Consider the following 25,410-nt stretch of genomic DNA (forward strand, 5'->3'; position numbering starts at 1 on the left):
TGGAGCCACTGTTAGCTACCTATACCAATAGGTTTCATATTTCATGATTGGCTATGAAAAGATCCAAATATGCTCTGCTTTGATGATGCAAAGATCACATATTTCCATAAGAATACAAGCTGTGCTTATAAGCTTGGTATGGACTCAAATTTTGATGGATGGTCCAACAGTCTAATCTGGACCATGTCATGTTTTAAATTTTCAGTTGTAGAATAGATAAAGGAGTTTGTCCAAACTGTTTAATCTTGGCAGACAAGTAGCTTAGGTAGAGAAAAAAGGCTCCCAACAGCTTAATCTGGGACCTTGGAAGAAATAAGGGTAGAAGTAGATAGAAAAACAAAAGAAAAGCCAAAGAAAAGAAAAGGCAAGTAAGGGTCTGCAAGTCCAAGTGCACCCTCTAAGAAGAAATAGAAAATGCTAGGCAAATAGATGGGTAGGCAGTTGGGGTTGCAGAAGGGCCATTTCTTATCAGTTGCATGTGTGCTAACTTTGTTTACCAAAGCAAAATCAATGAATTGAGAAAGTGTCATTCTTCATCAAGTTGCAGCAAGCAGGAAGCATGTCTAACCTCCCTTCCTCCCCTTTTCATGTCATTTACTAACATTCCCTCATCAGTTGAGATTCATGGAAGAATTATGGTTTCATGGTGGTTCTTAATCTTTTTAGAAGCCACATTTCTTGTCTAAACTCTTTTCATTTTGATCTACTCCCTAAACTAAGTAAGTTTCAAATAAACTTAGTGATTTCCCCCCCTCATTCACATCTTCCCCCCATATTAACTCTAACTTTACTATGTAAATCCCCTATATTACCTTTTCCCCTACTAGTATTAACACCATGGTGTATAAACCCCAAATTTTGTATAAATATCCCTCCCCTTGGCATTATAGCCAATAAGTTCTCTATCAGGGATCAAATGGCATCTGGTCACTTTGATGAACCTAAATTTAACCCCCTCCCCTCTTCTGAGTTCATTTGGCCCCTACAAAGCTTCATTTGCCTAAGAAAATCTCATAAATGACCTTGTTTTACCTATACCCGCTTCATTTGCAAAATAACCCAAACACCCACTTTATTCGCTTATCCTAAGTATCGGGGCCGCATTATTGTGCGTTGAAAAACCTTATAAAACCCCCCCTCCTACCCATAAACCCTTTTGAAATGGGGAAATAACCCAAAAACCCACCTTTTGCCGCTTAAACCAAAGTTCCGCCCGTGTTGTACATTTCCGAAATACATTGAAAAAACATTTGGAAATACCCTATCCTAATGTTTTCCGCCTAGCGCTGATCCCGAAAACAAATAATAAATTATACTCCGCCCGCGTCCGTATCCACCGATCACATCGCCCTCCCGTCCACCGTCGGATCGGACCTGTGGGATCCGACGGCCCTCATTGATATCGGAGCGCCCCCCACGACAGACGATTAGCGCCCGAGAAAATGACGAAGGGATACGTCATGGCGCGGCCACGCGTCACCCTTTCAGGTCTCTCGGAGCGGCCTCTGACAAAACCAGGGCCGTATCCTAACCGCTCCGAGAAACCGTAACCGCTCCGAAAAACCGTAACGGCTAGTGCACTTACCGCCCGGTTGCTGGTTCCATGTCATGCCCACGTCATCGCCACCCTGCCATCGCATCAGTACTCTTGTCCGCCCCTGTGCCAGCGTGTCTGCCACCGCATCATCCCCATGGACCAATAGTAGCTCGCCACGTCACCTGATGACGTCATGCTGACGTCATCCGGCCCTGACCCCACTTATGACGTCATGCTGACGTCATCATAAAAACGCGCCAAAATTTCCAAAAATCAATATTATAGCCAAAATTTCGCGTTTTTTGCACTTTTCTACAAAAAACGACTGTTGCTCCTGCATGCAATTTCCACGTCCAACCGCGCACCTTTGTTGAAACCAACTCGGAGACGTCCAGCGCGCCATTTCCACAGTCATTCGTGACCATTGCTCGCTCTTTACTAGGTATTCTCCATTAAAAACCTTCATGTGCGTACTCTGCCTGTGAATTCTATCGAAAGATCTTAAGCGACATAAGACTCTCAAAATTCACCGGTGAAATTTTGGTGCCTAGCCCCCATTCACCACTGTGAGCTCGAAAAACAATAGCCGAGCCTTGTTTACCCGTATTTTCACTGAAAACGGTACCCTGTTCATGCAAACGTGAAAGTACTCATTCAGACTGTATTCACCTGCTGAAAAAGACAGATTTAGACCTCTCATTGGTCTCATTTACACTTCAAACAGTATTTCAATTGCTGTGTGCCCACTTCACCCTCTGGTCTCTGAAATTCACACATTCACTGCAAGTAATCACCTCTGTGTCGTTCTGCCTACTTCAACCAGTTCACCTACAAGTCAGAAGCTTAATAGACCATGGAAACTCCAATTGCACTGAACATCAAGCCTCTCAATGCCCCTCACAGGGAGTTAGAATGGAAAGCTCTGGGAGATATGGATTATCAAATGTTAGACTGGTTTCCATTAGGCTCTAAATATAATATTCAGATGCTAAATGAGTTGAAAGCCTAGCACCTTAGTGGATCTGATATCCTAGGGATTTGGGACTCAAACTTTCCCATCTACAACCTCCCCCAGGTAAATTCTATGCCTGAATTGATCCACAGATGCCAGGAGTGCTATGATCCATGCCAAAGAGCTGTTCTCAGCCCTACAGGCTCAATTCTGTTCCATATCACCCCAGAGAGCATAAATGAGATGCTGCATTTCCACACTGCAAAGCCATTGACCCCCCTCTACATGCAGAACTTGATAAAGAAGGGGAATAAGTTGTCAAATGACCAAATCATCAAAATCAACCAGCTGTTTGTACAATCAGGCTCTGAAACCATCAGAACTTCTCCTATTGGATATGCTTACTTAAATGAATTGGGCAGAATGCTGGTGGATTTGATCAGCTATGTCCTAGGGTTCAAGGGAATGGAGGATGTGGATGAAATTATAATGGCAATGCTGTCTATATTCTCTCCTGGAAAGCCTCCAGCTGTACATTATGACTATGCCACATATATTGCAGATAGGATCCATGACCAGCTGATGAATCTGCAAAGGGAAAGACTGTTCAGATATACTTCCTACATTTATCATCTATTCTTGTTTAATCAACCAGGCAGCTTCCTCATTCCCCTGAAACAAGTTAATGCCCTGGGGAATCCAAGGTCAGTTGTGTTTTGTACTTCTGTTTTTCATTGCACCTCTGTATCACCATACACATACTGTGAGTTCATAGACTCATTCATACATCCAGCTATGACATTATTGTATGGTGTTCCTCCTCCAAGGTTAACTGATGACATGAGGAGAATTCTCCATCTAAACAAAACCTACAGCATTGGTAATTGGTACCTTTACCGAGACCACACAGTCATCAGAGTATATGGCTGTGAGTTGAAGCCTTTTAGGCTGCCAAAGTATGTCCCCATGAGGCTTTTTGCCCTCGAATACTTCAGGCAATTTGGGAATGCCGACTACCTCCACTTCCAAAGTAAGAACAAGAAGGAACAGTTGAAGGTAAGGAGCCAGCTGGGCCCTTTCCTATATAACAAAAAAGAGGAGGGATGGAAAGAGGCAAACAGTATCCTAGAGGCCCTCAAACTGCAAACTAGTTTTGAGTGGATACCCTATGACCCTAATCATTTTGTTTCCCTCAGGAGGATAAGATACAAATTGGGTACCTATTCACATGTGAGGCAGCCTGAGATTGAGCAGTATGCCAATGCATTAAGCTGGGAAGAGGGCACCCTAGAAGAGGAAATCACTAGTGAAGAGCTGCTAGAAAGAGAGGCCAGAAATATTCAAAAGGAAACTGACTTAGAAACTTGTGGATAGGTCCCCCTCTCATATAAAAGACAACTTGGAGCAGCTGCCTCATCCTCAACAACACATCAGCAAGCTGCCGTGAATACTCCACAGACAGCCAACAAAGGCAAAGAAAAGCAAGTGGAACAGCCACCTCCTATGACTGAAGAGCAAATGGAAACCCTAGTGCAGCAACAAGAAGAAATGGAGCAGCGGGGAGAAGGGCAGCAGCAAGAAGAACAGCAACAACAGGAATTGCATCAAGAAGAAGGGCCACATGAGAGACAACAGCCCTTACAGCAAGAAAGAGTAGTTGATACTCCAACTTCCACTGAACAATAGGCTCAAAACATAGTGCCTCCTAGGCCAGAAACTACCTTTGATGCCTCGGTCCTCCAAACTCCACAGAAGGAGGACATAAACAGAAAAAGGGATAGAGAAACTCCCCTGACATCATCTATAAACCAGGGAGAGAAAAGGCAAAGGTTGAATGACTTTTCTGAGGATGACATAGCAATAAGGCAAGCATTGGGCATGGGCCCACCCAGCAGGGAAGCTTCAGCCAGTTCTTTCCAGCAGGAACAAGACAGAACTATGGGAGGAGAGGTCAGCTCCTCCAGCCAGCAAAGAGAAGGAGAAAGGAGCATCAAGCAGCAATTTATAGACATCAAAAGGAGGAGTGACCCTATCAAGATACAGCTGTACAACCATTTATTGAAAATGGCTCCCACCAATCAACAAAGACTGATGTCTGCATTTGATGTACAGGAAGGCAAAATGATCATGAGCCATTTTATGCCAACAGCAGTGCAGCCCCAATCTGCCTCTGACTACTTGAGGACTAACCTGGAAGTCCTTGCCAAGGATATCCACCCAATGGATAAGATAGAACTGCATAAGCAAACAGGTGAGATGGTCTATGCTTCCTTGGCAGACCAAACATTGGATAACTACAGGCTACAAAATAGCCTTAACAATACAGCCTCTCAGCTAGAGTGGGAGAGAGCATCATCCCAAGCAAAGGACAACAGAATAAGGTCCTTGGAAGACATAATCATTGAGATTAGGCATGATCCCAAAGATATCAAAGGAATACAAGAGATATTGAAGTTGAGGGATGTTGACATGGCTGCCTTAAGGAAAAAGATCAAACTCCCAGCTACCATTCACCCTCAAACAGATGAAGTGGCTCAGCAAAGACATGAGCAGGATGCCACAGCCTTGATGATTTCCCTTTATAAGCAGCTTATTCAAGCACAAGAAAAGTTGGGAGAATCAGAGGCCGCACAATCAGCATTGCAAACAGCACTGAAACAAAGAGAAGAGGGTCAGACCTCTCAGCCTCCTCTGGTCATCAATCTTGAGGAAACTGCTCCTATCACTGCTCCTCCTCCTCAACAGACTGAACAGACAGCAACATCTACTTCAGCAACACCAACAACCACAGAGCAGGCCCAAAGCCTGGATATGCAAAAGCTGAAGAATGAAATTCAAATCCTGGAAGCTCAAATGACCGAGTTAAATGAGACCAGGGAAAAATTAGCCAAAGTCAATGACAGACATGATAAATCAAAGAGAGAAGTGGCAGAAAAGGGCAGGGAAATCAAAGCCCTTAAAGACAAGATCAAAGAGCTGGAAAATGAGCTCAAATTAGATAAAGTTATAGCTGGGCTTAAGGCAATGCTATGGGCCAACATTGGCCAGTCTATTACTAACCAATGGCAGTATATAGAGAGAATCCATGAGCAGCTAGAGCTCATCCCAAAAGCACAAGCTGAAATTCACAAGTCAAGGGCTGCTCTAGGCAACATGCCTGAAGTTGCCACCAGGATGATCAATGTGCTGAATAATAGAACAAGTACTCAGCTGGCAAACATGGGAATTCCCAATAGAACTGAGACCATTCAGTTGATCAAAAGGGTTCTCACATTGAGAAATTTGGTGCACACATTGGAGAGAAGAACCCAGGACATGCAGACCGAGGTGAAAAGGTTCATGGATAAATTCCTGGTGCTGCAAAACAGAGGACTCCCTAGCTTACTGAACAGCGCAGGGAGACTGCTCATTCATGAGCAGTATGCCAAAAGAGTGAATGCATTTGCCACAAACGAAATCAATGAGAAGCCCAGCAACTCAGAAGAAATAGGGCCAGCTACAGGACAGACTATCTACAACAAGGTAGAAAGTCTATTTTTTATAATGAATGAGATCAAGCACCTATTTGAGGTGGCTCCCAATTTTTACAAGTATACAGAGGCAGAGGAGACTATGGATGCAATTCTCAGGCATCAACTCCCTACACAAGACTGGTGGACAAATACAATACAGAAAATTTTATAGACAGTAAGTCATTCACCAAATTTTGTTTTTAAAATATAAATTGTTATGTAAAGCACAGATCAACAAAATCAGCATGCATTAAAGATTAGAGCTGAGCCAACTCAGCAAAGTTGTTCGGTCACCACAACAGCAAGCACAGTCACAGGTGGCAGGGCCAAGAAACTACAGCACAACAAACGTAAAGGCCCATTTTCCAGCATTAAAGCAAAGCGTTCCAACCGACTCAGTGACCTCCAAAGGTCAAAATATCCTCTGACAGACTTAAAGAGCAGTTATGCTGCATTCAAAGCTGTAATAACTTTTTTTCTACTTTATGTACGAAGTAATGAAGATATCTCTCAGATGACTCAATGCCTGAGATATTTTGTATAAGCATTCCTATAAAGTCCCCTTCGCATGAGTTTGCAAGGGTTGTTGTTGATTTCTCCTGAAGAAGTTCTTATGCTGTAATCCTTTCAGAAGTTTAATAAAGAAAGTGATGGAATTTCTCGGATTTCTGAAGTGTTGAAATGCGTTCTGGTGTCTGTTGAAAACTGCTGGATTCCTGTGTATTACACAATACAATAAGTCTCTGTAACTCTCTCTGTTATGTTTTTTGATTTGTTAAAATCCATATATGTTTCTAATGTTTGAATATTTAGCAACAAGGAAAAAGAATAACTTTCAGGATTTATTCAAGAAATACCCTGAGTTCAATCTGTGTTGTTAATGAATGTTTTCTTTAGCTGTAATCTTGATAAGTGTAATTCTTAATTGGTACACTTTCAGAATACATCTCTCACAGTGACCTTTGTCTCAGGAATTCAAGTTTGCTCCTGTGCAACGTGTTTCACTTTCACCTCACCAGCTTAATAGGGAATTCTTAATTGCTTTCTGTTGGCTGACATGTTTCACCATTCAAGTTAAATTTGTTTGTCTGAGATACACAATCGGCCCTGCAGTTTGAACACAACCAATCCTGCATTTCAAAGCATTTCACAACTCCAGACTCCATTGCCCAATGATATATTACTCTCTAAACACTACATCTTAAGCCCTGAAAGAAATCCTTCAACCAAAACATAAACCAAAACCTGAGCATAATACCTAGCCTAAAACACCATCATAACAGAGACAAATCATAAAGAGAGAGCCCTCTCTGATTACAGTTTGGCTAGAAACTGTGATCCAAAGATTGGTTAGTGGTTACCCTGGCCATATTCCCTTGGGAGTCATAGGGAACAACCTGGGTGTTAACACCACACAACCAAAAGCCTATATCAAGCTCAAAGATGCTCATAAAATCCCCTACTACAAAGCCCCAGTACCAAAAAATCTATAGAGTAGAGTGGTCAAACCATCATAAGGAGCATTATGCCTTGCTCCCAGTACTAGACCCAACCACATAAGAAGCATATATTTCCCAATTAAATCCAAAGCCACACTTCATTGATACAAACAAGGAGCGCCGAAGGTGGAAAAATTCATGTAAAGAAACACCGTACATTAAATAACTCAAAACATAAAAGACCAACTAATGCATGAGTTCACCAAGGATGACACCAACAGTAGCTAAAAATGAAAAAAAAATCCCCATGAGACAAGAACCATGACATATACCATAGTGAGCCATAATTCCAACAACCTCCAAGAAACTCTAAGTAAACATATGTCTACACCGAGACATGACAGGGAACATAGGCAAGATTCCATACTAACCAAAATATATAGAAGAAATATGCAGTGTTAGAGACTGTAGCAGAAACTACCTCCCTGAGATTCATCCTGTTTGGTCACTGTTCATTTTCCGAGGAAGAAATTGTAGCAGGGACTCTTGCACTAGGTCTAGGAGGATCCATCAAGTCCCCATTATTAGAATCATAGGCGATATGTTGTTCAATGTGCGCAAGGCGAGAGTCAATCATGTCTAGATAAAAACATTGGTTCCAAAGCATCCTATTAGTGTCTTCTAGAGAGGAAAAGGCATTATACATTTCTACTTTCTTATATTTCAGAACCAAATCCAAGAGGGTCTTCATCTACCAATGCAAAGGCACCAAATTTAGGTATTGTTTCTTCCTACCCCTGGTGTGCCCAGGGTCAGGAATCCATGCCAACATGTCTTCCAATAATTCTGAATCTAAATGGGATTTCCATTCAATCCCTATTTTGGCCTCTATATTTCAAATTTCCTTTCTAGTCCCAAGAAGAACCACATTAAAATAGGTGGCAGCCAAGTCATCGGTAAAGAGACATGCTCGTCTTTGATCTTGAGGAGCAATACCACCTCCTCCTCAATGACATCTCATTTGCTACCTCGATGGCATGAATGAAACCTCGAGGTCACACCTTGGACAATTGTTGTAGGGACCTCTTCCTACAAAATAAGACAAAAATAAATTGGACCCAAGAGTATCACGACTTGGATGCCATCTTATATTGTCATCACCATAACTAAGGACAAAACCTCAGACTCTACATAGACACTGACACGAGAGATAGGAATCTTGGCCTCCTCAAAGAAACAATCAGACCTAGATACAATTAACACCAGCGAAAGACCTAAAAATAAGCACCCACCACTTTTGACAAACGAGTGAGAGAAAACCATAAACAAATAGCCCTCAAACCTATCGAGCTTAACTACACAACAAGACACTAGCACCTTACTGTTCAAACCATACAAAGACCAATTGTCCAAAAAAAACCAGAGTGCTTAAGAAGGAGGCGAAAAAAAAGAACTAGACCATCTCACCTATAAAACAACACCTAAGGCTTATAAACCAAACCTCACAACACACACTCTAAAACCTCGAAACCAAAGTTGACATAATTATGTAATAAGATAATTAGGAAAAATACACAATCCCAAGAGGAAAAAGGAAATACCATGATGAGTGTTACAAAGGATGGACATGCCAACCATACAAATTTTGAAACATCCAAAGCCAAAGACCAAGCTGGAATGTGCAAGAAACTTATCCAATATTTCCATCACCTTCGTAAAACAATGTTGACCTCTCGACCCCACAGAATTCAAGCATAAAACTAAACCCTAAGGACTTCACTAGCTCAACCAAAATGAGAAATGTACAACAAGAAGTTGAGTTCCAACGCTTGCTTCCAAACGAACCCTTCAGAATGGAAATAGCTCCCTCCATTGCACCATAAATAATAAGCATTGTCAAGTTTAGACATTGCATGCCCATACATGTGAATTCCAACTGTGTACACATTGCCTTAATTACATATTGCATCTAAGGAGGTGGAGGGTACCACTACGAAGGACCTCTCGTAGTAAACACTTCTTTTGATTATATGAAATTGATCAGGAGCTCAGGACCAAGTGTCGTAAAATGGTCAAAAATGAAAGTGCTCAAAACTAGTTTGAACCTGAACGACTGGATAGAGCTCGTCTTCCTTATTCCGGTGCCGCACACAGTTCGAAAAACGGTCTCCGTATGAGAAAGTTATGCCAAAAAGAAAAATTGCCCAATAACATTAAAATTTTGAATTTTTTCAAAAAAAAATTAAAATAGAATATTCTCTGAATATTCTAGAGAATATTCTTTTTTGGAAGCGAATGGAAAGCTGCCACATGGCAGGCCCAGAGGCAGCCACATGGCCAAGGTGACGTCAGCAGGTCGCATGTGCGTTATTTAAAATTTTGGGTGGCAATGAGGTTCGATCCCATGACCTCCCGTCTAACACCGAAATGCTTAACCGTTGAGCCACAACTGAAGGTCTTGTTATGTGAGCGGGGAAACTTTATATGAAGTTTAAAATGGCTTTTGGCGGGGCCCGAAGGGGGCCAGCCCCTAACGGCCAGCCCCCATACATATGACTACGTGCCCAAAACCATGGGTCTATTCCCTTAACCGCCGGCATGAACTCCAATGCAAACCACCAGCCTGAGATTTTTGGTCACATGCGTGCTAAAACTAGAGTTAAGGCAGTTAGACTCGTGGGAATATTGGTGGAGCACCAAATTTGGGTGGTCCCGCCATAATTGGCGGACCTATCTGGACTTCCACTAAAGTTAGCTGGAGTCTTTCTAGGACCAGCTGGCAGTTGGGAGTAAATGGCCATAACTTTGGCTAGGAAAGTCCTTTTTGGAAGATTTTTTTTTTTGATTTTGGGTCTCGTCGACCTTTTGAAGCCATTGGCACAGGTTTCATAGCCATCGGAGGTCATTCTTAGGTGATTTTTCTTCATGGAAGTTCCAGGAGCCACCAAGGACAAATTAGTTTGGGAGTTGCATTGGGAATTTTGCAGCCAGTGAATGTGGAAAGAAGGTCATTCTTGAAGGTTTTCAGCATTCTAAATCTATTTCTACAGCTCTTTTTGTCTTTTACAGCATTCTTTTCACTGTTTAGCTTCAGGGAAGCTTTCAGGGCCACTAGGGCCATTTCAGTGTTTGAGCTGTTTGGGGGCTATGTTCATCCATTTTTGGTGATTTAAAAGCCTATGTCTGCTATTTTCGACCTTTTGAGTCTAATGGCAGAGGTTTCAGAACCAATTGAGGTCATCTTCACATCAAAATTCTCCATGCAAGTTTAAAGGGCCACCAAGGCCAATTGGGGAAAGTACTGTATAAGGTACAATTTCACTGTTTAGTGTTTGGGAAAGAGCATGTTTAGCTAATTCCTATCTTCTGATTCTGTATTTACAGTCAGATCTGTCTTTCGAGACACTCATATTCTTGTATTAGCCTTTGTAGCATTTTTAGTACAAGAGGACAAGCCTAGTTTGAGAGGCTTGGTCCAACAGATGTAGCCCAGAAGGGGCGAACTGCTTTATCATTTGAATGTCTTTATTTGTTGAAGATGATATGCTAAACAAAACTGATATAAAGTGTTAACCAGCAAATATACATAACTTGCATACACACATAATCACCTATTCAGCTGCAGAAAGTTATCTGTCTTATTCCGCAAGACATCAAACTTCAATTATGTGTATGTCAAAGACTTCTAAGTGTTTACTTCGTTATTTCTTTAGGAAGAGCCTGTAGAGGGCCAGGTAGCCTCTGGAACGCATCCTCTCTTTAGAGGTGACATGTCCGGTGAATGCCCCTACAGTCTATCTCTGTATAAGAAATAAGAAGTTTTCACATTTTCAGAGGTCACTTGGAGTGTATAGATCACATTTGAAATTATTGGAAATGGATACCTTGCACCCTTAAACAAGTACATTCCATTTTCAGATCAAGATGGTACATTCCATTTTCAGATCAAGATGGTATCATAGCACTAGGTTTGTTTGACTGACATCACTAGCTTGATTGTGTAGCTTGAAAGGTGCTTTAAGCAGTGTTGAAGATTCACTGCTTTACTATTCTGCAAACTACTTGTTGTTTGAGTTTGTTGAAGCTCCTTTGTTCATTTTTATAATGACAACTTCCATAAGTGAGTTCTCAAAATCATCCTCCTTCACAAGATTTTTTTATGAAAGCTTGAAGCAAGAATTTTTCATCATGATGAATATGGTGAGAGAAATGTATGAGTATGAAAGAAAGAGCTCTAGACTTCAAGAGTAATTGAATTCCATGAGGGAAGAGAAGCAGTTGTTTTCTGACCAATTGCAAGAAATGGAAGGCCAACTTCATATTGCAAACATGAATCTGGAAAGGATGCATGAGTTGGAGACACAACTCCTTGTTGCCAAAGAAGCCTTAGCCAAGTATCAGCTTGAAGAAGAGGTAAACAATTCTAGTTTATCTTCAAATTCTTATAAGAATGTTTATGTTGGTTCTTTTGAGAAACATACCAGAGGCATAGGGTCCAAGTTGATGTCCAAAATGGGATATGAAGGAAAAGGATTGGGCAAACATGCACATGGTATAGTTGAGCCAATAATGGTTGAGGTAAGGCCTAAGAATTTGGGTCTTGGCTATGGACAATCTTATGGAGAAAGTTCCAAAGCAGCCATGAAGGCAATTGAAACAATTCCTAGAAGGAGTTTCATTTCAAGTTCTCTATCTCAAGGTTGTAAAGGTTGTATCCTTGAGGAATGCAATAGTTTGAAACATACCTTGCAAGAAGAAGGTGTGCATAAGAATGCACTTGAACAAGAGAATTGTGAAAGCTCTAAAACCATTGAAGGGATTGATGGTGTTCCAAAAGGAGCTTCTTCTTCATTTGATTCACCTCCTCATGAAGGTAATGAAGGTGAAAGAGAAAGGTATAAATCTGATTTCCATCACACTTCCTTTGATCATGTAAAGCATGGAAAATTTCCACACAAGCATTGGAAAAGAATTGCATGTTCTTTTTGTGGTTTGTTTAACCATAGTGTTTCTAGATCTTGGAAAAGAATGACAACATACAAGAAACTTTTGAAGGAAAGGAGGCAAGAAGCCAAAGTTCCATTGAACAATGCAAATTATTGTGTCAAGAAGATGAACATGTGTTGCACTTATTGCCATAAGCAAGGACATATTGTTGAAAGGTGTTGGGCTCTGAATCCAACAATGCTTCCATGAAAGTTGAAGAAATTGGAGAAAGAGTATGGCAAGAATGGGAAGGAAGTTTCCATCATTGATATGTGTCAGGATGATACACATGTTGATATTGATGTGCTGTTAAAGGAAGCGCCTTTGAAATGGATTGGTAAGAAATGGTTAGAATTCTTATCCAATTAAAGTTGCATGTCTTTTAATTGAATGCATTTCTTTGTTAAGGGAATGCAAGTTGCAGGATGGAAAAGCTGAGTATGAGACTCACTCTATTTCAGCTCTTGTCACCCACATGTGTTTTTATTGGGTTGATGTACCTGTTGGTCTTAGAAAAGAAGAGTTGAAGTTACACCTGTACATAGATGTTGTAGGTGTATTTGTCGAACTGTATATAGTTCATTGTACATGATACATGCATAGGTGTTTGTAAATGTATCTTGTTGTTGGTCGACTTGTGTCGATTGTGCCACTTATGTTGTCGACTTGTGTCGATTGTGGTGCACATGTTTTGTCGACTTGTGTCGGTTGTGTACACATTTGCTATGTTGATGGTTGAGTCCATTGTTCAACATATTTCAAGACAACTTGTTGCTGATGATTCTCTTGTTGCACAAGGTACCTTTGGTGTCATTTGGTGCAGGGAAAGAATTTGGTGCAAAGCTGTGCACAATCCCATGAGCTGGAAAAGCATGCATGCAAAGAGGGCTCAAATTTCAGCATGGGTCTCTACTTCTTTTGAGAAGTTTTTGCAGCAAGTTTCCCAAGAGTTTGGGATGAGAATTTGCAGTACATTCAGCATGCTGCAGCCGGTAAAAGCCTTCTCATTTGGGAGGCAGCTCTTCTTCTGGAGCGGAGGTGCCATGGATGGGCATCATGACAGTTGGAAAGCCCACATGTTCAGAGGAAGATTTCAGCTCATATATCAGCAAGTTTCATTTCTGGTTCCTGCAACTTCAAATTTGTCCGGCGAAAGAACTTGGTCAGGATTCAACAAGCACTTGGCTTATGCAGCAAAAAGTCGCCATGACGACAGTTGGAAAGGTAGGACATTTTGGGCATCAGTATGCTCTTTTGGCTGAACAAAAGAGGATATTTCTGTTCCTCAAGTGTTGTACAGTTCAGTTCAGAGATTCAGTAAGCTTTTGGGGAACAAAAGCCCTCTCATTTGGGAGGTGTGATCAGGAGCTCAAGACCAAGTGTCGTAAAATGGTCAAAAATGAAAATGCTCAGAACTGGTTTGAACCTAAATGACCGGATAAATCTCGTCTTCCTAATTCCGGCGCTGCATACAGTTCGACGTATGAGAAAGTTATGCCAAAAAGAAAAATTGCCCAATAACATTGAAATTTTGAATTTTAAAAAAAAAAAATTAAAATAGAATATTCCAGAGAATATTCTTTTTGGGAAGCGAATGGAAAGCTGCCACGTGGCAAGCCCGGAGGCAGCCACATGGCCAAGGTGATGTCAGCATGTCGCATGTGCGTTATTTAAAATTTTGGGTGGCAGTGAGGTTCGATCCCATGACCTCCCGTCTAACACCAAAATGCTTAACCGTTGAGCCACAACTGAAGGTCTTATTATGTGAGCGGGAAAATTTTATATGAAGTTTAAAATGGCTTTTAGCGGGGCCCGAAGGGGGCCAGCCCCCATACATATGACTATGCACCCAAAACCATGGGTCTATTCCCTTAACCACCGGCACGAACTCCAATGCAAACCACCAGCCCGAGATTTTTGGTCACATGCACGCTAAAGCTGGAGTTAAGGCAGTTAGACTGGCGGGAATATTGGTGGAGCGCCAAATTTGGGTGGTCCCGCCATAATTGGCGGACCTATCTGGACTTCCACTAAAGTTAGTTGGAGTCTTTCTAGGACCAGCTGGCAGTTGGGAGTAAATGGACATAACTTTAGCTAGGAAAGTCATTTTTGGACAAATTTGTTTTTGATTTTGGGTCTCTTCGACCTTATGAAGCCATTGGCACAGGTTTCACAGCCATCTGAGGTCATTTGCAGGTGATTTTTCTTCATGGAAGTTCCATGAGCCACTAAGGACAAATTAGTTTAGGAGTTGCATTGGGAATTGTGCAGCGAGTGAATGTGGAACGAAGGTCATTCCTGAAGGCTTTCAGCATTCTAAATCCATTTCTACAGCTTGTTTTTCCTTTTGCGGCATTCTTTTCACTGTTTAGCTTCAGGGAAGCTTTTAGGGCCACTAGGGCCATTTCAGTGTTTGAGCTGTTTGGGGGCTATGTTCATCCATTTTTGGTGATTCAAAAGCCTATGTCTGCTATTCTCGACCATTTGAGTCTAATGGAAGAGGTTTCAGAACCAATTGAGGTCATCTTCACCTCCAAATTCTCCATGCAAGTTTAAAGGGCCACTAGGGCCAATTGGGGAAAGTACTGTATAAGGTACAATTTCACTGTTTAGTGTTTGAGAAAGAGCATGTTTAGCTAATTCCTATCTTCTGATTCTGTATTTACAGTCAGATATGTCTTTCGAGACACTCATATTCTTGTATTAGCCTTTGTAGCATTTTTAATACAAGAGGACAAGCCTAGTTTGAGAGGTTTGGTCCAGCATATGTAGCCCAGAAGGGGCGAACTGCTTTATCATTTGAATGTCTTTATTTTCTGAAGATGATATGCTAAACAAAACTGATATAAAGTGTTAAACAACAAATATACATAACTTGCATACACACATAATCACCTATTTAGCTGCAGAAAGTTATTTGTCTTATTCCGCAAGACATCAAACTTCAAGTATGTATATGTCAAAGTCTTCTAAGTGTTTACTTCGTTATTTATTTAGGCAGAGCCTGTAGAGCGCCAGGTAGCCTCTGGAACTCATCCTCTCTTTAGAGGTGACATGTCCGGTGAATGCCCCTACAGTCTATCTCTGTATAAGAAATAAAAAGTTTTCACATTTTTAGAGGTCACTTGGAGTGTATAGCTCACATTTGAAATTATGGGAAATGAATACCTTGCACCCTTAAACAAGTACATTCCATTTTCAGATCAGAAATATACCTTTAAAAACATTAAAATGAAAAACATTGTTAAAAATAAATATGTTTTTTTGGTAAATATAATATGTGATTGTTAAATTATATATTAATATATTGAGTTATTGATAATTTATAAAATTTAAAAGATTAATAACATCAAAAAAAAATTCTTTCATTTTTTCTTCAAGTTAAGAAAAAAGACTTAATATCCATAAAAATAATTTTGACATCATTGTATTTGAGAGTAGAACAATGTTCAAACTCTACAATTCTTTTTAAGTTTTCCCCTAGTCCAATAATATTATACTCAAATATTATAATAGTGCTTCTAGAATATTTATAAATATTATTTGATCTAATTTTCAAAAGATCTACCTTTCTTAACTTTTCAAGTTAACAAATCTATGATGGGCGTAAAGTTTTTCTTAATGTTTCATATAGATGTAAAACACTCAATTGTTTTTGAGTAATCTCTCAATGCCTCATAAACTATATTAATTTTAGTGAACATTGCAATGATAAGTATCATTCTCTTTTTTCTAAAATTATAAATGTTGAAAAAAAAAAAAATTATTATGACAAGAGTGTGGAAAAAACTACTATGAGTCTAACTCTAAAGGAATTGAGAATAATTGAACTTGTGACCTCTCAATGACAAGATTCTTTAGCAAGAGACCTCAACGAATTAAGCTAAGTCTTAAAGCTTAAATTAATTATAATTTAACTCATTATTATTAATGAAAACAATTAATATTACTTATTATTTTTAAATTTATATTAACTCATTATCATAATTTATAGAAACTTAACTCGTTGATAATTATAAAGAATAAACTTTCCCTCTTTTAAAAAGGGTTTGGACTTTAATTATTAGCTTATTTTTTAATATTTAAAATAATAATAATAATTAAAAATAATTTAATTATTATTTGAAAATCAAAATACAATTTTAACTTAAATATTATTATAAAATAAATAATTTTATAATCTAATCTGATTATGAATATTAAAAATCTAAATAAAAAATAAACCAAGTCGTTTGTAATGACGTTCCTTTATCATTGAAAGACTAGTATTCACCTCATTTAGTTTGTCGTTTTGCAGTGTACATGATTAAACAAACTTGGAATTTAACCGTGTTCACCTTTATAATTTTTCAACTTTGGGGGTACCTTTTTCACTTAATTATGTGTCTAAATTACATATGCGTTAAGATTCCAAAAAGAAACGTCCCTCCATTAGCGTGGGATTTATTAAAGAAAAATAATGGAACTTTAGCAAATAATTGTACGCTTTGTTGGTGAGTGAAAGTTTAGTGGTTTTGTATTCCTAAAATAAAAGAAAGTTTTGTTTGAAGAATTTTTTTTTTTTTTTTTGCATGCTAACTGCAACAGGATATATACAAAAATATGGCTCGATATAGTTAATATTTAAATGATTCACACTCAATAAAGAATTATTGAGAAATTGTGAGTATAGATTTATTTTAAATATAGATATAATATGAGATTAGAGCGATTTAATTTTTACACATGTAAATTTTTTATGAGGATATATTATTTAAATGTTTTTTATCGAATTTTTTCACATGCAAATTTTTTCATAAACATGTGTGATTTAAATGTTTTGTATAGTTATATTTTTTTGGGGGAACATAGCAAAATTTCAACCTTGATGATCGACAAATATCCTTATACATTATAACAAACATCTTTACACATCATATTAGGTTGTAAAATAAACTTCTAACTCAATAAAAAAATTAACTAACTATTTATACATTAATTATCCCAAAAAACCAGAGGACATAAAACAGAGATACAGATATTTTTTTACACGATGAAACACAGAACCAACAGGTGGTTCCTTTGACTTAACGCAACCTGGAAAACAGTGAAAAGTGATACATCAAATAAAAAATTATGATATTACAAATGTTTGAAGCGCATTATCCAGTAAAATTTGTTATAAATACCATTTATAACTAGCATTTGCACCTAATGTTGCAAAGGAAATGCCGTAAGGCATAGTGTGTGGAAGAATATTGAAATGTGAATGGGCTTTGTGGGTTTTTTTGAAAGCAAGGGTCGATGATTCCGAGTTTTAATTTGAGGAAGCCATGCCGAAAACCGCTGAAATGGAATGCAAGTAGCCATAAATATCCATTGAACTTGTTTAGAGACCTTTGTTTGTAGTTGGTAAAAATTGTGGAGTTAAAGGTGAAAATAAATTAATGAATCCATGCGATCAACAACCGGGTATCCATATTGATTTGGATAGGGTTATTTAAGAAATCATTATTCAAAGGGGAAATTAAATTAATATGAAGATATATTGAAAACATGTATTATATTCATTAAAATCAATTGATTTTGTTAACAAAATATGTTAAAACCCATTGACAATGAATTGGTTGTGAGGACATAAACTATCAAAATGGTATTTGATCTTGAAACATCATTTTTTAAGTTTGAAATGGAAAACACAAATAGTTGTGAGGATATAAACCATCAAAATGGTATTTGATCTTGAAACATCTTTTTTTAAGTTCGAAATGGAAAATACAAATAGTGAATTGTAACATCCTTTTTTAAGTTTGAAATGGAAAATACAAATAGTGAATTGTAACAGAAGAGGTTCGAGGAGGAATATAATATTCTAAAGAACATTGTGCTTGCCATTCCATATTTGAAGTTGTATCAAAACATGTTGGAGGCATCGAAGACCTAAAGAAGCAGTAATGGACCTGCAAAATGTATATTTTGTTAGAATTAGTAATATGTAAATCAGTTGTGGAAATTTATTAGTAATACTTTGCAGGTGAGTTGTGTTAAAATGAATTTGGAATGAATGGAAATGAAGTTACCTTTGCTATGGGGATTTATATATTGTTAGTGGAAGATGCAGGGTGAATAACGGCATATTGAACACCATTGGAGGTCTATGCGTAGTTGGAGATGCATATTTTTTGCTTGCCATTCTACTTGTAGTTGCTTAGGTATGCTATTTCTGAGTCCATGTGTCTTGTTGCAAAAGAAAGAAAATGTTAGAATGAGATGTATAGATAATATAAAGACATTCTAATATTTGGTTAATTATTAATATTGATTAAAGTTGGTTGTTGTTGAAAGATATGAAAAGTATGTTATGAAACAGAATGAGGTAAATAAATGGGGGAAACCTTTTGGTGATGTTAAAGTATGGGTTGGAGCAGATTATCTAGAGGCGGCATTGAACGGAAAATTTCTTCGGTGTGTTTTCTGCGAGCAATGTTTTTGTTGTCCTTCATTTTACTGTAACGATCAAAACTGAATGCGGGGCTAATCCGGAGATCTCGTAGAGAAGGTACTCTTGAAATTGCTGTGAATGTGAGACCTTGACGTTCTGTTTTTCCAATGTCAATTGTTGCTTTTGGAAGTGTCATACCTTGAGATTTATGTATGGTTAAAGCCCAAGCCATCTTCAGTGGAATTTGTGCACGTCCATTTCTTTTTACTTCTGGAATAGGCAAGTGAGTGGGGTTTCTTTCATCCCAAGGAGGCCTGATGTATTTGGGAAAATCTACAAAAACAAATGTTGGAATTTGTGGTGGTGCAGTTGATTCTTTGTAAAAGATGGTTACAATTTCTCCGAGGGAACCATTAACAAGTCCGGCTGAAACCCAAAGGTTGGAAGTCAACATAACTTTTTCACCATTACATAGTAATACAATTCGCTCAAGTTGCTCATCTTCTGAGGAAATGTTGGAATATGTGTTGTCATCCTCAGCAATGGATCTTGCGATAGGAGTGTTTAGAGATTTCATCATTTGCTTATTATGGACCATTGTTTGAGCATTTGTTGGGAATAGATGCATGGAATCATGGAATGAACATATTTATTCTTCTGATAAAAAGGAATCTGTGCGCGACATGAGTACGTTGTAGTCTTCGATTTTGGATTTGCATCTCTAATGTTTTGGAGAATGTTCCTGAAAGTATCCTGTGCGATGTTGTCGCCTTGTTGACGAAATATTGTGTCTAATGTGATGACTGTGTTGGTGTTCCACAGTGCGCTTCCGTGGCTCGTCCCTGCATATAGAGGTATGTCTTTGACGGGTGGTAGCTGACCGAGATCACCAACCAATATAATGGAATAGCCACCGAAAGGAGTGTTTCTTTGCTGTGGAAATGCCTCTCAAAGACATTCATCAATATGGCTAAGAAGCTTTGGCCAAATGAAGCTCATTTCATCGATGAGTATGTATCTTATATGCCTGAGTTCTTCTTGGAATTTTGCAAGAGCATTACCTTCTAAGGGCATAGGATCCTTTATAGGAAGGTGCAAAGCAGAATGGATTGTCGATGCTTGTATGTTAAAGGCAGCAACCCCTCTAGGGGCGAGGAGCATGATCGGTGAAGGTTCTGGGCTTGCAAGGCTTATGAGCATATCTTTGATGCAATTGATAAGGAGGGATTTTCCTGTACCAACAGTGCCTTGTATTATCATTTTGAGAGCGGGTAAATAATCCTTCTTATCAAAATGATTAGAAATAATATTTAGAGCTTTTCTTTGCATTAGAGATAATGTAGTAAGGGTCGCCAGGGTATGTTGATGTGTTTGAAGAATGCGGTGGATGGAGCGGCTATTCTCAATGAATTGTATGGCATTATTTTGTAGATCTAATGGGATAGTGGTATGATTCCAGTTATGGGTGTCATCAAAGCCACGAAGACCAAGCATGTCAAGGTCATTTATGAGAAGCTCATTTGTAGGGTGTAATTGGGAAAGTAATTCCCATTCATTTATTTCCATGGTGTCTCGAGGATTGGTTTCATGAATAGTTGAGGTATCATTTGTGACAGATTCAATATCAGATAGTGTGCGGTGTTGATGCCAAGGTTTGTAGAATGGACGAAATGTTTGCCAATTTGTGATGAATTCTGCAGCAGAATCTCCTATATCTTGTACGATATGGCGAAAAGGTTTGTATAGCATAAGTTCAACTCTGCAAAAGTCAACATAGCAAGGTTCAGTTGTGGATGGTATGGAGGAGTAATGTGGTATGACCCGAACAATTGCTTTTGTAGGTCTTTGTTTCCATTTGTTTGTTTTGTGACGAGGATCATATGACCAGGATCTTGCTAATTCTATTAGTGATGTGGATTCTAGGGTAGAAGGGCACTGGATATATGTATCTATGATGTGTGGCGATGTATTGGAGGTGGTGTTCGTTTGTGGAAGGTGCATAAGAATTTTTTGGCTTACATTTAAAGAAATTAATGGTCGACTACATAGTGTTGATGGTAATTTTTGCAGCATATGGCAGGTTTCTTGTGCTCCAATGTCACGATCAACAAGGGTTTCTGCAAGAAATTTTCGAAATGCGAATGCTGCTGGGACAACAATGGGTGAAGCCAGGACAATTCTACGTAGCATGTGGTGGAAGCTTTCAAATTTTTTTTCTGCTTTGGATTCATATTTGGCGATATATTTTTGTACAACGTGTATGGAGAGTACTGGTTGGCAGTCAACATTTGCACACCAAATAGATAGGATGGTAGGGTTATGGCTATTGAGTCGATCGTCGTTGCGAGCAGGGGTGTATGTTTTTTGGCCATTGGAATTAATGAATAAGGTCAATTTTGGATGTAATTCCCATGGTGCTTTATAACGACATTGGAGTGAGGATCCATTTTTTCTTAGGCATGTGCTTTCTGAGCATTTTGTGTGACGTTCAACACAATTGATGAGCTGTTCATAGTCATTGAAAGGATTGGTTCTGAAGATTTGTGGTGTGGACAATAGACAAGGGTCTTCGAGATTTGTCCAAGCAATTGGTTGGTTTGAAGTCGAAGGAGTACGAGGGTTCCAAGCGGAAATATATTTGTCGAAGAACTGCCTTGTAATATCAACTGCTTCTGTGTCTTCCCAGTTGAGGTTTTCCATATCAGGTGCATTTTCTATCCAAAGGAAACCATGGATGTGCACAGATCCCCTATGTTGCCATTCATACCTGTCAAGTATGCGTTTTTGTAAGATAATTTTGTAATAGGTGAGGAATGTTGTTTCGAGTTTTTGGAAAAAAATGTGGTAGAATGCATACCTGTACCAATAATCTTTTGTCGTCAAGTGTTTCTCTAAGATAATCTCACGAAATTTTGTGAATCTATAGTGCATATATAGCGATGTTAAATGTGGGTTAGAGATAATGTTATCATTTCTCCACTTTTGTTGTTTTTCAATATCAGAAGGAAGACATCCGGGCATGATTGCATGAAGATCAAGCCATTTTGTATCAGCTGCACTTAATGTGAAGAAGCACGGCGGGCAATAGAGTTGAGATATCATGTCTGTTAGTTCATTTTTAGCTTTGTGCCAAAATGATCTTGTTCCACGTAAAGAGCTACTGAATCGCATGACTTGCTCTGCCAATTTCTCATCTGGAAATTGTTCTAATTGGATGTTCAGATCTTGAATAGATATTGGGAAATTATCTGTGATGTTCTTTTTCACAAAAATCGATGTTTTTGCTTGACTACGATGTCACATCATGAGATTATATATGTAATAACGAAAGCGTGGGTGCTTTCTAAATCTGTTATCATAGTAACGTATGAGATGAAGTGCATATTCATGTAACTGCACTGCTTTCATTCTTGCTGATTTGGCATTGCAACTCCTGTCAGAAAAAGGGTGGGGAAAGCCATAGAGAGTAGACCTTATGTGTTGTATTCATTGATTGGTGATAAACCAATTGTTGGCCACTCAATTGTAGTCTCAGATTGGTGGTTGTAAGCATGTAAATAATGGCAGATTTCTTGGATTTCTGTATTTGTATTAGGTATGATGGGTACAAATGATGATGCTTGGTTTACTAATGGGTCTGCAGAATCTTCGGTGAGCTCATGTGGTGGTTCAAGTGAAAGGTCGAAAGTGGTTTCTGTAGTATTGGAATGGTGAAGGGAGGAGGAGACATCGGTGGGGATTGCTGGTAAGGATGCCAATGCTTTATTATCAATACGAACATTCTTATAGTATGGGTCATTTGCCAATTTGTATTCTAATGCAGCGAGAATGTGATTTCTACTGACAATGAAATCATAAGCCTTATGGTCATTACTATGACGAGTGACAATTAGGATGTCCAAGTTTTCAACAAGTCGTGGCAACATATTTGCAATTTTTGTAATGTCTTGAGGAAAACAAATTGTGTGGCCACTGTATTTATATTGGCCACCACGTGCATGTGTTACTTGCAGTATAGGGTTAACCCTAGCAATGAGCATTTCTTCTATTTGTGAAAGAGATGTAAGGATAGCTAGTTGAGGACCAGGGTCCATGTTGTTTGATAATGAGAAGCGATGACCCTTTGTTTCAGAGACGCATCTGGAGCAGCAACACATGTGGTTGGAATTGCGGATATGTATTCCAGGATATGATTCAAGACAAATAGAGCATGGGCATTTAGGTGGAAGTTTATCAATCTTTGCATGGAAATCTTGATGTGCTTGATTAGTGTAAACGTTGCTGAAAGCATGTGCGAAGGAGGGGTTAGGGAAATGAGGTATGGATGTATTTGTTTGAGAGGTTGCTGAGAAGATAAAGAGTTTGATAATTGCAAGGGAGGATTGTTTTCGGGGTGGGCCATTTCAGACAAGGAATGTTGGTTTTCCTTCTGTTTTTTGTGTTTTTGACATCTCTCGTGTCTTTTTTTTATTGATAAAGCTCACGACAACCTGCATTTATTCATTCTTTATTTGTTGCATAGTATCTTCGAGCACGTTCATTATTAGAAGAAGAAGCCATTCGCAAAATTTATGGTACCTGTAAGCAAGAGAGGGGAAAAGAAGAATGCTATTTGGAAACAGCAACCATGTTATTGTAGGAAAGCGAAAGAAGGGTAAAAAATTTAAGTGAAAGCGAAAGAAGGGAAAAAAAACTAAGTTTTGAATAGTTTTATGTGAATTTTTTTACTTGAATAATGTGTTTGAAAGAACATATTAGTATTTTTTCTTTATACATGTAGATAGTTTCATGTAGCTACGAGATCATTGAAATCTTTTGGAAGTATGATATGTTTCTTATGTGTTCCGTCTGAAATTGCAGTACGATATCGTGGAGTTGAATTTCGCATTGATTATATTGGTTCAAGTTCAACAATTTGTAGGTATGGTTGAATATGAGTTGATCCAGATAACATTGAGGAAATTGCATTCTGAGTAAGGTTTGTTGTCATTTTCTAATATAAAGCAAAACACAAAAATGTTGTTTTCTTTGCGTCAGATGTTTAATATTCATTACATTCCTATAACATTACTTGAAAATATATGAATTAAAGGGCAAAGGGCAAGAAGCATGTTCAATTTGTTTCTAAATGAGTGGGTATCTAAGCTTGTAAACATAATGAAGAAAGATATTTATTACAACAACTTTTATATGATCATTTTTTTTGAAACATAGTTAAAATTGTAAATTAACAATTTCAGAAACCTACACATGTTAGAAACAATCAGATAGAAACAATCAGATAGGGCATGATGATTGAGTTTCCCGTGCCAAATAATGTATACATTTTTTAGGGAATTTGGCAGTAGCAACACCAGAGCTACGTTGGAGCTACGTTGTGGGTTTTGCATTGAGAAAATTTGTACTGTGGAATTTGGGTTTCGCATGAGTATTTTTGTTTCCAGAGAAAACGAATGCTGTACATAATGGTGGAGAGAAGTTGTGCAATTGCACAAAATGCAATGATAGGTGGCTAAGCTCAACATAGGTCCAATGACCGAGCACTGAAACTATTTAATGCAATGCTTATGCTAGACGAGGTTACATAAATTATGTAATTTCAGGATTTGTAATTTGATGATATGCACATAATGGGTAATTCCATGAGGCCCTAAATTTTTTTTCTCAAATAAGCAGATTATTTCTAAGCCAAACAACTCCAGCTTTGGCACCATTGTCAAGGCCTGTGTTGGGTAATGCCATGAAGCCTGAAATTTTTTAGGTCAAATGAGGAGAGTGTTTTTAAGCCAAACAACTTCACCTTTGGCACCATTCTAGAACATCTAAAAGCTCTAAACAACTTACCTGCCTGGTACTTAGTATGTTGTATGGGCTTTGAGTTAGATGTTTCTAATCCTCAGGATCAATTGGCATTTGTTTAGTTGACATATTCACAAACAAGGAAAGACATGTCTTGTGAAAGCTAGATGAGAGGATAAAATGAAGTATGTCATTCAAAAGAGTAAAGGAATATGCAATAGCCAAAAGTAGTGCTAGAAAGGAACGGCAAGCAGGGAGACCAGTCCCTTAAGATCCATGGGATGCAAGGACAATCTTGATGATTGTGATCTCCTTTGCAAATGACACATGGAGATTTAGGTTTGGATGGTGCAGTGTGTGGATTTTCGTTAGATGATGCATGGTTGCCCCCTTTCGTCGTTGGCTTCTTCTTCTTCTCCTCCTTCCTTTTCTTCTTCTTCTCAATTACTTGGTTTTTAGTTTGACTAGTTTCACTAAGCGAAGAGGAAGAAGGAGAGGGAGAAACAAACGAAGTAGAAGGTTGGGGGGTAACTCTACTATCATCTGGTTGCTGATTTGATTGCTCAAGAATCATGGTGTTTTGAGCGACAGAGGTTGATAAAAGCCATACCGGTGGGCCAATTGCAAGCCTTGGAAGGGACAATGTAGCCATATGAGGTGCACCAACATCTCCCCTGGAGGAAAAGGGAGTAGGATTCCCCCAAGGGGAAATCCTTGATTGGTGGACTCCATTTTCTCAACCTAAGACAAATGAGGGAACAATG

The sequence above is a fragment of the Pinus tabuliformis genome, chromosome 8, assembly GCF_031772625.1.
Source record: "Pinus tabuliformis cultivar Carrire ecotype Pingquan chromosome 8, CPIR1, whole genome shotgun sequence".
Classification (NCBI taxonomy): domain Eukaryota; kingdom Viridiplantae; phylum Streptophyta; class Pinopsida; order Pinales; family Pinaceae; genus Pinus; species Pinus tabuliformis.